Source organism: Apteryx rowi, unplaced genomic scaffold (genome assembly GCF_003343035.1).
Source record: "Apteryx rowi isolate R43461 unplaced genomic scaffold, aptRow1 scaffold_358, whole genome shotgun sequence".
Taxonomy (NCBI): Eukaryota; Metazoa; Chordata; class Aves; order Apterygiformes; family Apterygidae; genus Apteryx; species Apteryx rowi.
In genome coordinates, this window is record NW_020450063.1 from 658,581 (window position 1) to 666,879 (window position 8,299).

Sequence of the window (8,299 nt, forward strand, 5' to 3'; positions counted from 1 at the left end):
AGAGAGCAAACTCTCTTAAACTTCCAGAGGGGCACTTAAAATCCGAATAGCTTCAATTTCCTTGCATCTTGAGTTCTTTTTACTTTTTCTGTATTTCCCCCTTGGTTTGCTTTTAAGCACTTCAAAGCAGGGATTAAAAGCATTTCTGGAGATTTAAACAATCTTGCCTTTATTACTAATAACCACAATCATTAGAATTATAAAGATTGGAATTGATTAAAATTTGAATCTTAAAATATAGTTGAAATTAAGATAGTAATTTTTTAATGCAGGTTTTTGTTGCTCAAACAAGTTCCATAAATGCACTGTATTTGCTAAATAACAAGGACCGGAATTTAACCCATTTAACCCATACACAATGGGTAAGTAGATGGCAAGGCGTAGTTTTGCTTTCCAGCAGAGAAGTACATTAGCTATAGTTAGTTACATTTAATGAAATCAGCGTAGTGTATAACGCTCAGATAACCTAGGCTGATCAATAATATTGGCCACCTGAAGGAAACTCTTCTTTGTTGCTAGGTAAAGTACCAGTTCAGGGCATTTATTTCTAAGGAAGCTAAGTAGCCAAACTAAAGGCATTTTTCTGACTTGTCCTAACCAGCTCAGAAGAGTCTTAATCACTGGAAGTACCAGCTGTGTGTTGCCTGGAAGAAGATGCTGAGGTTTGAATCCAATGTCACTCTTTTTCAGTCAAGTGCAAGAAGCTTTCTGAGAGCCAGTGATGGAGCCAACCTCTTAGCTCATTGCAGCATGCCTTCCTCTACACTGTATTTCCAGCGTTGTTGTGTAGAAGCAGAGGTAAGGCAGAACAAGATGACTTAGCTGGCAGCATTCTGGCACTACCTGCCTCTCCTTACACAGTGTGTACAGAAAATTAGTGCTGTCTTAACAGATTGGAATTGGCCAAGTGAGAAAGTCAAGTCTGCACAAATAGGCCATTTGTGCCACAGTATAATAAATTGCCATGCTTTTATGAATTATAAACATTTTAATAATTAGTACAGCAGCTATTATCAATAGTAAAGTATAAATCATTACAGGGAAAATAGGAAAGTTTTATTGATGTACTGAGGCACAATGAAGCATTTCAGGAACAGCTTATTGATCACTAATTTTATATCAAAATCAAGTTTTGATATTAAGATTGATGATGACTGTATTTCTTCAGCTGATGAGCTCAGTCTTCAAACTGAGTGAAAAAAACTGCTTTCTTGCATGGACTCAGTGAAGTCGATTCTTTTTTGGAGCACAGGCTGGTACAGTGTCTTTCTGTCCTGCAGTCTTTACCGACTCTACCTGCTTTCCTTTAAACCTACAGTAATAAGTAGTATCAGCTTCTTAGTTGGAGGAAAATTAATCTCTTAACCAAGGTCGTCGTTGTACCCTACACTTTTAACTGCATATGTCATTGTCATGAACCATTAATGGTCATTTTCTATAAAAATGGAGTCCTGAAGAAGTACCAAAGGGCAAGAAAAAAATAATATAGGACTGTCCTTTTAAAGGGGTAGATAGGATTTATGAACAGTTAGAGACTGCCAGTCTGACACAAACCCTTAACTGAGAAATGAAGAATGAAGATGCAGTCAATGCCATTTAACTAAGGGTCTACACATTGTCAGATTAACAGGATGAAAAATGAGAAAAACAAACAAAAAAGGTAAAAGCAATACTCCTTAGGTTTCCATCAGGCATTGTCCTGGTACTGCATGATATACCACACTTTAGAATCACTTTGTATGTTGTATGAAGTCAAACGGAGGAGTAAGGAACACACTGTTCAAGCAAAACACACATAGGAATTATCGTAAAGGTTAGGGTACGTATAACAGATTTGGAATTTGCTTTGGAATTTACCAAGGATTGTGCCATGCTGAAATTTTTGAAATCAAGATCAGAAATTTCTAAAGATGTGTTCAACCAAAATTACTGAAACCTATCCAGACAATAATAGTCTTACAGTACATATTTTGCAGATCAGTGAGATCACAGTGGTTCTTCCTGGCTTTATACTATAAGAATTCATGTGAGAAAATATTAACACATCTCCAGGTTATAGGTATGAAATGGGAACAGATTAAAGAAGCATTTGTATGTTAGCAGGAAGTTGAACCCCTGTCTCCTGAAGTTTGTCCAGAAATGAAGCCTCCAGATTGTTCATCTTGCTCCTTTGGCCCCTTCTTTTGCCACCTGTTTTATAGCTGAGATTCAGTTTCCAGAACATTTTCTAAGCAACTGTCTTTGTCCAATAGGACTCGGTGCTGTCCTTATGTAGATGGAGCAGAATATGAAGGATATTTTACAGGGCATTTGAAAGCATAGACAGCTATAACAGAATTTCACTTCATTTTATGTTAGGAATGTGGATTTTAGTGCTGAACATTTTTATGATGAATTATAAAAAGGAATCCCAAAGTGTTCAACTACTTGCTTAGGAGAAGACCAGCCACATCATATGGATAATGCAGAGGGTTCAACTATGGTGTAGAAAAATTATTATGCAATATTTATTGTTTACTAGCCCAGAGAAGAGGATTAAACTTTGTCTTCTCACCTGGTCTAGAGATAAAAGTCTCGTCAGGCTTCAGACTGGAAAGTGTTTAAACGTGTATTGTATAAAGCTTCTGAAGGACTGCTAGAGTAATGCAAGCTTTTCTAGTCAGTAGCTACAAGTTCTCTCTTTAGATTCAAAACTGTGATAGGAACTTGAGGATGTCCTCTGCATTTGTAGTATAGTAATAATCAGGAAGAGTGTTGCCAGCAGGTCGAGGGAGGTGATTCTCCCCCTCTCCTCAGCCCTGCTGAGGCCACATCTGGAGTACTGCGTCCAGTTCTGGGCTCCCCAGGACAAGAGGGATGTGGCACTACTGGAGCAAGTCCAGCGAAGGGCTACCAAGATGATTAGGGGACTGGAGCATCTCTCTTATGAGGAAAGGCTGAGAGAGCTGGGCCTGTTTAGCCTGGAGAAGAGAAGGCTGAGAGGAGATCTTATCAACGTGTACAAGTATCTGAAGGGAGGGTGTCAAGAGGACGGAGCCAGACTCTTCTCAGTGATGCCCAGCGACAGGACATGAGGCAACGGGTACAAACTGAAACACAGGCAGTTCCATCTGAACATGAGAAAAAACTTCTTCACTGTGAGGGTGACAGAGCACTAGCACGGGTTGCCCAGAGAGGTTATGGAGTCTCCTTCTCTGGAGGAATTCAAAACCTACCTGGATGCGATCCTGTGCAACGTGCTCTAGGTGACCCTGCTTGAGCAGGGGGCTTGGACTAGATGATCTCCAGAGGTCCCTTCCAACCTCAACCATTCTGTGGTTCTGTGAATAAACCTAATCCCCTGTTCATCCTCTCAACAAGATCCCCTACACTTGCTGTATAAAAGGTCTCAAGCTCATTCAGTTAGCAACTGTTAAGTATTTTGTTTTCTTTTCCTTATTCAGAGTTGCATATTCTATGGCTTATCCACCAAGTTGTGCAAATCCTGATGTTATTAACTTCCACGAAAGTATTTCAGTTACACTACTGTTAACACTAAGTTATCTAAATATTCTTGGTGTGCCCTTCTTCCCTCTATATGACAATATCACACCCATCTGACAAGAGTGTTACAATATGAACATTTAAAACATATTAGTTACTTTTTATCATAAAAATATTTCTTGGTAACTCTAATCAGCTACCATGACCTACAGTATATATGAAACAAAGACAATCTCTTACAGCGTGCCTCTGAGGAAGAGGCTGACCGTCAGTCATCGCAAAGTAGTAAATTACTATTATGACTGGTCTCAGCCTAGAGGCTGCAATGGACCACATCTACTACATCAGACCCAGTGAAGGACATCATCATGCTTTAAAAAAAAGCTACATGGTCACCAAAACTGCGTGGGCAGGAGCTTTGTACTTAACTGAAGCCAAGAGTTGTCTACTAGCCACATAAGTGGACATGAATCTTTGTTTAACAAAGATATTCTTATATCTACAGAAGGTAAATAACCTTTCTTCTAAGTAAGTAAATGGCCAGACAGTCTCTTATTTAGGGAGAGACTAGAATGAGTTTTAGGGTGAAAGGTTAAACTCCTTGAGGATCCCTGGGAAACCTCAATGGGAGACTGGCTCAAAGAGCTAAAATACTCTTCTGAGTGAGAGATAAGGCATATGGCAAGTCCGAAACCCTATCACTTTGTCAAATAGCAAATCAGTTAAATGAGGGAAAGAGATATGAAACAAACATGGAATTTTCTATTTCCCGTCCATTTAATACCTTTAAAGTATAAAAATCAGAGAATGGAGATCAGCTGGAGAAAGCCAGAATTGCTTATCATTTCTGAGTAGAGCTATATTATTTAAATGTACCATATGTGATTGAGAGTTGCCATTTACTCTTTTATCATCCAAGATGTACATTTCACACTGTTGTTTTTCTTGCTGTCCCATATGTGCCTCAAGGACATTATACTATTAATTTACCTTTTATATAAAAATTCTTTCTTCTTTGCCACAGTTTGCTCACTATGTGACAGTTCTCCCCACTTTTTTTCAATTAAAAACTGTCTCCCATTATCTTTAAGCTAGCTTTTTTTCAGTTAAGTGATCCATTCTACATGTCTTTTGCTGCCTGACCAATGTACATTTCTAAAGGAAAAGGTTATTGCGCATAGTAAGTAGGGGAAGCTCTGGAACAAAACCAAAAAATAATATTTGAAATCATGCTGACTCTGGTAGAGTTACTTGTTCTCACTAAGAGAGTTATTATAAAAGCAGATCTGAGAAATTAGGTTTTCTTTTGTTTCTTCTCAGTGAAAGGAGCTAATTTCTAATTAATCTATTAAGTTCATTCCTCTGAAGAGTTAAGAAAGGTTATTCAAACTAAAAGCAAATGTAAGTCAACTATCTTTAGTCCTAAAATTCAAAGTCAGAATGAACAATGAAACAGATAAACAAGTTCTGTCATACTTGTGATTACTGCAAGACAGACACATGACAAATGTGAGGCATTAACATGTCACTTAAAATATTTGTTGGAAAACAAACCTACAGAGCAATGTTTTATTGATTCAGCGTAACCTCATTTGTATTTACATCACAGTGTCAGCAGGGACTTTCAAGTTAACAAAACCTTACAAATATACATCAGATATTTTAAAGTCAAAATAACTTATCTTTATAAGACACCTTATCAATTGTAGGTGTCAAAGCAACTTTATTAACCTGGCTTAACCTATCAAATTGTCATATTGCAAGGTTTAATACATCATTAACAATCTGGTCACCTCTGAAATCAGTAAAACATCCACACATCTTTTGAGATGTATCAATTACCAAAGCTGCTAACTCACCAAAACTCACTAGGCCTTACTAAATTCTAATTCTTAACTTTTACTCATTTAATAAAAAGAAGTAAACCTTAGCTTATAGGCTCACCCTCCAGATCTGAAAGCAGGAATGTTGATGTTTATACACGCATACTTTGCATCACTGGTTTCCAAAACTAGTATCATGAATATTACTGCTGAAGCTCAAGTCAGCATTTTCTGTCACTGTTTAAGAGAGAGCCACTAGTCCAGCTTGTTTCTGGTACTTTAGTGTCAGCTCTCACACACATGCCAGCAGAAAGGCAATGCCAGAACAGCGAGAATGCCCTGCACAACACTTCTTATACAAAGATGCAACACAGATGTTGATAACAGCTGCCTGTTACTACACTCCCCTTTTGATTACCTACATCTCATGTGTTATTAAGTCTTAATCATTTGAATTTTCAGGGAAAGATACCAGGAGCATAGGGCAGAAGGCTGGTTTGTTTTGGACTCATCTTGCCAATTCTCATCAGGTTTCAGTGAATCCACTTTTGGATGGCATGCAGTTTCTAAATTATGTGAACTAAACTGGAGAGAATATGAAATCTGTGGCTGCCTGGACTTGGGGAAGATAAGTATTTCTTCTCTCTCCTAAAAGATTAGTTACAGGATTTCATACTGTGTTTAAGCATACGAGCTCATTGGTTTAAAATAATGTTTGACTGATTATCCTTCCTTGTGCTTTTTATCCAAGTTTTGCTCTGCTTTTACTGCCCTAGTTTGAACTGTTAAACCTTTACTCAAAGAATGAGAGATCATTTGCTTTTCTGCAGACATATCCATGATCTAGTCAGAGATGTTTCCAGTTGTGTCTGCAACTCATTGCTGCTGTTTTCACAGTACAAAAGAAATAATTTATTTTCTTGTGTAACAAGCACACTGTTTTTCTTAACTAAATGTGACAGGACATATGTTTAAATTCAAAAGTTTTAAGATGACTCAGGTCTATCCTGTTGTTTCTGGGTTCTTATACTGGACCAATAAATTGTCCAAGCATACCAATTTAAAATGAAACCAGAAAACTAACATCTGTTATGTAGAATTCTGTCCTGCAGCATTCATTGGTGAAAGAATCTAAAGCAATCTTCCTAGTCTGATTTAAAGGAATTAATACCTAAATATGTGGTGTATACTTTTCTATTTATACATGAGAGCAATAATTATCTTCCCATTGTTGCTTTAAAGTAAAAATTGAGAATTTTCCCCTTCATCAAGCAGCTAAAAAAAATATCAGAATACATAAGAAACGTAAATAATTCACTGTGTTAAAATTCAGAAAATCATTATCTCATTGTGGATCCAGAGATATTATTTTAAAAGAGTTAAGAGTCATTTCAAAGAGAAGTTAAAGACGATGCTGTTAAAGCATTAGCTATTTAGCCAATTGTATTGCTTTTATACTCAAATAAGAAGAAAAGAAATGAGGACATGGGATACATTATCTAAAGTAGCAGTATTATGGAGATACTATGGTCTTCCTGCACAGTCTATGAAAAGTCTTTTCTTTGTAGTGAACTTAAACTGACAGGTTACTTGGGGACAGTGACAGCTGGGAAAAAAACAAAAGGAAACAAATAAACAAAACACACACGCACGTAATGCATTGCTATCAGATCATTGGGAACACAGATGCAGCCAAAACAACTATTTTTGTTTTATAAGGACACCTAATTAACATCCTTTGCTTCTCTTTTTCACATTTAGCCTCCTATGTTATCAGTCCCAGCCCAAAGTACACTTCAGTCACCCCAAGTTGGGAAATCTCTCCAGATGCTGGATGACTGAAGATATTGAGCAGTCAACAAATCTTACATGTACTGGCCTAATTCCTTTGCTTGACATTCCCAACACAGCTTCCTTCTCTTCAGACATAATGAGTGATGTCAGTTTACAGATCTTTTCTTTATCTTCTCAAGAAGGAGGAAGAGAGAGAGCTCAACTTAGATGTTAGAAGTAAATTGCTACCCCCGTATAAAAGGTAGAGATTCAAAACAGAATTTTGCCATATTATTATTGGAGTAGAATCATTCTGTGGTGTCCATTAGCAAAATATTATATTTACACATCTTTGTAGGCTCAAGCAGCAGCTTATTTCCAATGCACCTTTAAGCATAAAACAATGTGTGCACTCACTCAGAAATAATTATAATTAGTGGCCGGCTGAAACTGATAATTTCCATTTTTTTTTAAACCATAGTCTTTAAAAAGCTTTTCCCCAAAATATTTTGACAGAAAAGTACATGTGTTCCCCTGATTTTTAGCTGCTGGATTTTATTGTTCTGGTTGCAGTTGGTAAATGATGCCTTAATTATTACCAACAAGTATATGTCATTTTTCTTATCACATAATCCACATGTTTTAGGTGGAAGGTGTATTTGTCCTGATTAGTCACAATTTTTTAAGGTGGCCATATATTTTTCTAAGACTGTCTGCACTGTGATTCATAAACTGTCAAGCGAATCTTCTTCCACTTTGTTAAAGCTGTTGCCTTCTCAGCTTGTTTTATTGCAGATGTACCACATTGAATCTTGCACGTCTGAAGTCATTTCAAGCAGAGAAGCTAGCTCTTTCCATAACTTCCTATGGAATATTTGCTATGACTTTCTTCATCTTTATGAGAGAGAGGCAGCATTTCTTAATGCGAAGAAAGATGAAATATATATTTTATGTAGTGTTATGGAGCTTATTTTTGTCATTAAGAGAGAAAAAATATGGAATTGCTTAATTTAAGTTCTTTTCAGTTATTTGCAATAAAAGAACAACAACTTTTGCAAATGAGAAATACAGAACAAATTCTTGGCTGTGTTCTTTTCTGACTGGATAGCAGAAATTGTTCTATCATTTATTTCTCTAGAATACAGAGATAAATAGAGCCAGGGGTGCATTTAATTTACAACAACTATCCATTAACTATCCATCTTTCCATAGCTCCCACT